This window comes from Mastomys coucha, unplaced genomic scaffold (assembly GCF_008632895.1).
Source record: "Mastomys coucha isolate ucsf_1 unplaced genomic scaffold, UCSF_Mcou_1 pScaffold22, whole genome shotgun sequence".
Lineage (NCBI taxonomy): Eukaryota > Metazoa > Chordata > Mammalia > Rodentia > Muridae > Mastomys > Mastomys coucha.
Window position 1 is genome coordinate 162,433,738 of NW_022196905.1, and position 7,167 is coordinate 162,440,904.

Consider the following 7,167-nt stretch of genomic DNA (forward strand, 5'->3'; position numbering starts at 1 on the left):
CAGAAATCCACCTGCCTCTGCCTCCCAAGTGCTGGGATTAAAGACGTGTGCCACCACTGCCCTGCTTGGCTCTTGCTTTAGAGTCAAGAGTAGAAGGGGTTACTGGGACAATTGATGCTGGTTAACTGGAGCTAAGGAATTAGCAGTGATTAAGAAGAGAACAGCATCCCTCATGTGAAATCTTCTGGGAAGTGTTATCCGAGAGCATAAATAAGCTGTGTTCCAGAGATAAACATCTTGCTTGCCGCCTGGTGATTTAAGAGTCACCCAGGTAGTTAAAGGTTTCGAAGGTCTGAAGGTATCATGGAGAGCAGCTGAGCCTTGGCATTGGGAAGAGGCCAGGCAAGGCCAATGGTGAAGTTCCAGCCTCAGTGGCAGTTGAAGTTGATGCTTGGCACCGTGACACATGTGTAAGAGACAGTATTAGTGAAAGTGCAGCCTAGGTGTAGCAGAAGATCCCAGTGTTGCAGAGAAGCAAGTGCCATGGGATGTCCACCAAAAGAGCAGCAGCAGTGGCGTGGAACATTCTGGAGCCTATCAAACAAGCTGTGCATGCTACCGAGGCAGAGGTGGAGAAGTGACTAAGCCCTTTGGAGGAGCCCAGAAGGTGATGTGTGGATCCTGGAGTCTAGACATTGGACATTGACTCATTTATACTGTTGCAGTTTAATTTTGCTTGGTCCAGACTGTGACTGTGCCCCGGATCTTCTGTCTTGAAGAAGGTATTTATTTCAGTCTTAATAACTTCAGGTGTCCACAACTTGATCTTTTAAGAGATTTTGGATTTTTAGAGAGGTTGAATATTTAAAACAGATTGAAGTTTTAATTTGCTTTAATTTGTAAAAGGCTGTTAGACTTTTAAGGTTATTTTATGTTTTTAATCTGAGATCCTGGGGATGAATAAGAAGGGTAGGGATGTAGCTTAACAGTTATGTATTTGTGTTTCAAGTTGACAAGGGGTCAGTTGTACTGGCTGGTTTTGTGTGTCAGCTTGACACAAGTTAGAGTAATCTCGAAGGTAGGTGCCTCAGATGAGGAAATACCTCCACGAGATCCAGCTATAAGGTGTTTTCTTAATTATTGATCAATGAGAGAGGGCCCAGTTCATGGTGGGTGGTGCCATCCCTGGGCTGGTGGTCCTGGGATTGCTATAAGAAAGCAAGCTGAGCAAGCCAGGGGAAGCAAGCCAGTAAGCAGCACCCCTCCATAGTTGGTCTTGTGTCAGCTCCTGTTTCCAGGTTTCAGTCCTGTTTAGTTCCTGTTCTAACTTCCTCTAATGATCTGGAAGTATAAGCCAAATAAACCCTTTCCTCCTCAACTTTGGTCATGGTGTTTGTTTGCAGCAATAAAACCCTAACTAAGACACCATCATTGTACACACTTTTTTGATTGATCCTCTTCTGCCTTTCTTCCCTTCATATCCTTTCATGGTTCATACTTCCCTTACCACTCCACTTTCAGTATGTTTCATTTTAATCAGTCTTCACTCATCCTTGAAACTTCTCTTTAACCATCTCATGGTTCTCTTTGTAGCTCCTACAACCTATATGCAAACATGTAGCCACAGATATATACAGAATGGTGCTTCTAAAGTACTCAGATTTGCACCTGAGTTCTCTGAAAAATCTTTACCCCTTTCCACATCCCTCCTCTATCCTGCTCTACATTTTCTAACCCAATTAAGACCTTCCTGTTCCGTATTTCCCCTTAATCTTTTACAGGTGAGGTTTTGTATTGTTTCAAAAATTTCTGAAATTATCTATATTTGATGAATTCATAGATGTCAATGACCTTAGGGAAGACTGACCTAGCCCTAGTGGAGTGCAGAACACTGACCAGTGTTAATACCTTAAGGAGGTCCAAAGGTGATGACCAAGCATCTCATAACTTTGGAATACTTTTCAAATGTAAGAAGAGGAGAGGTCTTCTAGTCCATTTGTTAAAATGGAAACCTGAAAACCTCAACTTGGGAACCCACTCTCCAGGTAAATATTTGTAGAACTGAATGATAATGTTCAGTATCTACCCCCAAGAGCCTTGCCTCCAGTCTCAGATCTCTTAGGGCTCAGATTTGCTGATATAGTGTAGTTAAAAGTAGATGGAGGGGGTAGGTGTGACCATCATTTTATAAAATATGTGTATTGAATTAAAAGATTCAGAATTGCATACTTAATTGGAAGAATACAATAGTTTAATATAAATTCACGGTATAGAATTAATTATTAAATCAAGATTACAGCAGCCATGGTCTGGACTGTGACCTTGAGATTCATTATCCCAGTTGTCTTGTATATCATCAGTGCAAATATTCAATCAGCTGCCACATATTTTGTGATATTCCTCCTGTCTAATTTAAAGCTTAGATTTTATGGCCATGGCTCTGCAATTAGTAACTAACTTTCTTTCATTCATTGTTTCTATGAGTGTGACATTTCCACATGTGAATGCCTTCCTATGATTGTGTATGAGTGTGTGTGTGCATGCATGTGTGTGTGTGTATGTGTGTGTGTGATGCCTGGCAGATTTCATTTAGATTAATATACTCCAGAACAATCCATCTGCTTGACACTGGCAGAAATCTATTATTTTTAATGTTAGAATGGTATTCTGGTATATATCTACTCCATATTTTTCTTCTTTCTTTTTTTTTTTGCATTTTCATTTTAAACATTTTTTCTATTATTATTATTTTTCTTCTTTTTAAGTTTTATTGAAATATGATGAGAAAAGTTACATGATTTCAATTTATCTGAATTTGTTAACATTTAAAAACATATTTTAAGTAATCACATTCTTGTTTTCCTTTTGTACCCCAACTCCTCCCAGAGACCCCCTTTCAATACCTACAATATCTTTTTTTGTCATATTCTTTAAAATTTATAAAATATTATAACAATAAAAATGAGTATTATAAAAGTTGTTTGATATAAAACAACAATCAATTTAACAGTCTTATGTAGATGCTTGTCTATGGCAATTCTGAAAATACAAACGTTTTTCTCAATATAAATTTTAAATAACTCCAAATATATTAACTGTATATTTCAAAATAATACATAACTACTAATATTTTCTTAAATGAACATAAATATATAAAGTGTTCTTGTTTGTTTGTTGTTTTGTATTTAGTAGAGCTTAAGATCTTGGCTCTTACTATGGTAACTTGATACAGGAGTTACAAACGTCAAGCAAAGCATTGAGTCTCATACTTTGTTGTTCTCTTACAAGCCCCCTCCCAATTTAATTGTCTACATTTCTTTTGGGTATATAAATAACTTTTAAAATACGTAAGCTGTTCTGAAAACTATAGTATAGTGTAAAAACATGAAATAAACAATACTACTAATAGAGAGGCTGAGCTAGGAGAAGCAAGATCTCAAGACCATTATGTTGTACACAGCAAGACACTGTCACAAACAACCAAGCTGAAAGTGTATATGGATTACATAACATTGGATCTATTTCTCCAGTTACCAAATTAGAGAGACCATTGAATGACAATCAACAAATTTCTAATTTCTCATGTTTTTGGATTTCAATCGATTAGGATATGTTGGTAATATTAATTTTCATATTAAGATATTAAGAAAAAGTAATTGTCATTTCCTGTTTTTGTTGTAAGAGGTGGAATTAAGTTTGTGTAGATTTGTTGAAAGATTACTTTCTTGCTTTTTCTAGGGTGTAGTTTTGCTTCTTATGTTGGTGTTTTCTATCTATTATCTTTTGTATGGCTGGATTTGTGGAAAGATATTGTGTAAATTTTGTTTTGTCATGGAATATCTTGTTTTCTCCATCTATGGTAACTGAGAGTTTTGCTGGGTATAGTAGCCTGGGCTGGCATTTGTGTTCTCGTGATAGGATCTAGCTTTCATAGTCTCTGGTGAGAAGTCTGGTGTAATTCTGATAGGCCTGCCTTTATATGTTACTTGACCTTTTTCCCTTACTACTTTGAATATTCTTGCTATGTTTAATGCAATTGGTGTTTTGATTATTATGTGACAGGAGGAATTTCTTTTCTGGTCCAGTCTATTTGGAGTTCTGTAGGATCCTTGTATATTCATGGGCATCTCTTTCTTTAGGTTAGGGAAGTTTTCTTCTATAATTTTGTCGAAGATATTTACTGGCCCATTACCTTGGGAGTCTTCACTCTCTTCTATACCTATTATCCTTAGGTTTGGTCTTCTCATTGCATCCTGGATTTCCTGGTTGTCTCCCTTTGTGATTTCTTTATTGTTTCCATTTCCATTTTTAGATTCTGGATGGTTTTGCTCATTTCCTTCACCTGTTTGATTGCGTTTTCCTGTAGTTCTTTAAGGGATTTTTGTGTTTCCTCTTGAAGGGCTTCTAGCTGTTTACCTGTGTTCTCCTGTATTTCTTTGAGGGTGCTATTTATGTCTTTCTTAAAGTCCTGTATCATCACCATGAGAAGTGATTTTATATCTGATTCTTGCTTTTCCAGTGTAATGTGTCCAGGACTTGCTATGGTGGGAGTATTGGGTTCTGATGATGCCAAGGAACCTTGGTTTGCGTTGCTTATATTCTTACGCTTGCCCCGCATGATCTGATTATCTCTAGTGCTACTTGCCCTTGCTAAATCTGGAGCCTGTCTTTCCTGTGATCCTGGTTGTGTCAGAACTCCTCAGAGTCAAGCTGTTTCTGTGATCCTGTGATTCTGGGATCCTGTGATCCTGGGCTTGTTAGAGCACCTGGGAGTGGAGCTTTCTCTGGGTGTTTTGGGACTGGCTGCAGAGTTTGCACTCAAGGTCTGCTCAGGCCACCGGCCAGCCCATACAGACCAGAAGCAACCAGAGCCATTGGGCTGGCAGAGTTCCTGTGCACCTGGTCCTGCTAGTCCCAGTTACTCCCGCTGTTGGGACAGATGTTGGGTCCTCCTCACCTCTGTTCCTGGGTGTGTTAGAGCGCCTGGGAGTGGAGCTTCCTCTGGGTGTTGTGGGACTGGCTGCAGAGCTTGTGCCCAAGGTCCGCTCAGGAAACCTACCCAGAGAGACAGGAAGGAACCCGAGCCACTCTGCTGATGGAGTTCCTGTGTGTCTGGTTCCACTGGTCCCAGTTACTCCCGCTGTTGGGACAGATGTTGTGTCCTCCTCACCTCTGATCCTGGGTGTGTCAGAGCACCTGGAAGTGGAGCTTCCTCTGGGTGTTGTGGGACTGGAAGGAACCTGAGCCACTGGGCTGGCTGAGGTCCTGTGTGCCTGGTCCTGCTGGTCCCTTTTCTTGTTTCTTTTTTCTTTTTTAAAATTTATTTATTATTATAAATGAGTACACTGTAGCTATTTTCAGATGCACCAGAAGGGGGCGTCAGATTTCATTATGGGTGGTTGTGAGCCACCATGTGGTTGCTGGGATTTGAACTCTTGACCTTCTGAAGAGCAGTCGGTGCTCTTACCCGCTGAGCCATCTCACCAGCCCCCTTTTCTTGTTTCTTATTCAATCAAGCTACCCTGAGGTCAATTACATGTTTTGATTATTACGAATTATTACAATCTACTGAATGAGTGCAGATATATTTTGGGTATATTTCTTTTCAGTTCTTTTTTTAAATATTATTTGTTTATTTTATTTTATTTTTTATTAGATATTTTCTTTATTTACATGTCATATGATTTCTCATTTCCCAGTTTCTCCTCCAACAAACAAACAAACAAACAAACAGAGGAAAACAACAAGAACAAACCCCCGTTGCCTCCCCCCTCCCCATGCTTGCCACCCCACCCTCTCCCATTTATTGACCCTGGCATTCCCCTACACTGCAGCACAGAATCTTCACAGGGCCAAGGACCTCTCCTCCTATTGATGATTGACTTTCCAATCCTCTACTATACACATGCTGCCAGAACAATCAGTCCCACCATGTATAGTCCTTGATTGGTGGTTGAGTCCCTGGGAGCTCTGAGGGTACTAGTTAGTTCATATTGTTGTTCATTCTAAGGGGCTGCAAACCCCTCAGATCCTTTGGTCCCTTCTGTAACTCCTTCATTGGGGACCCTGTACTCAGTTCAATGGGTAACTGTGAGCCTCTACATCTGTATTAGTCAGGTACTGTCAGAGCCTCTCAGGAGATAGCTATATTAGGCTGGCTTGTCCGTCTTTCAATCTCTGCTCCATAGTTAGTCTCCGCAACTCCTTCCATGGGTATTTTGCTTCCCCTTTTAAGAAGGAATTAAATGTCGACGTTTGATCTTCCTTTTTCTTGAGTTTCTTGTGGTTTGTGGGTTTTTCTTCCTGTATTCTGAACTTCTGGGCTAATAACCATTTATCAGAGAGTGCATACCATGTGTGTTTTCTTGTGATTGGGTTACCTCACTCAGGATGATATTCTCCAGCTCCATCCATTTCCCTAAGAATTTCATAAATTCATTGTTTTTAATATCTGAGTAGTACTCCATTGTGTAGATGTACCACAATTTCTGTATCCATTCCTCTGTTGAGGGACATCTGGGTTGTTTCCAGTTTCTGGATAATATAAATAAGGCTGCTATGAACATGGTGGAGCATGTGTCCTTCTTACATGTTGGAGCATCTTCTGGGTATATGTCCAGGAGTGGTATAGCTGGGTTCTCTGGTAAAACTATGATCAATTTCCAGAGGAACCACCAAACTGATTTCCAGAGTGGTTGTACCAGCTTGCAATCCCACCAGCAATGAAGTAGTGTTCCTCTATCTCCACAACCTCTCTAGCATCTGCTGTCACCTGAGTTTTTTATCCTAGACAATCTGACTCTTGTGAGGTGGAATCTCAGAGTTGTTTTGATCTGCATTTCCCTGATGACTAAGGATGTTGAACATTTCTTTAGGTGATTCACAGCCATTCTGTATTCATCAGTTGAGAATTCTTTGTTTAGCTCTGTACCCCATTTTTAAATAGGGTTATTTGGTTCTTTGGAGTCTAAAATCTTGAGTTCTTTGTATACATTGGATATTAGCCCTCTATCAGATATAGGATTGGTAAAAATCTTTTCCCAGTTTGTTGGTAGCTGTTTTGTCCTATTGACAGTGTCTTTTGCCTTACAGAATCTTTGCAACTTTAGGAGGTCCCATTTGTCAATTCTTGATCTGAGAGCATAAGCTATTGGTGTTCTCTTCAGGAAATTTTCCCCTGTGCCTATGTGCTTGAGGTTCTTCCCCACTTTCTTTTCTATTAGTTTC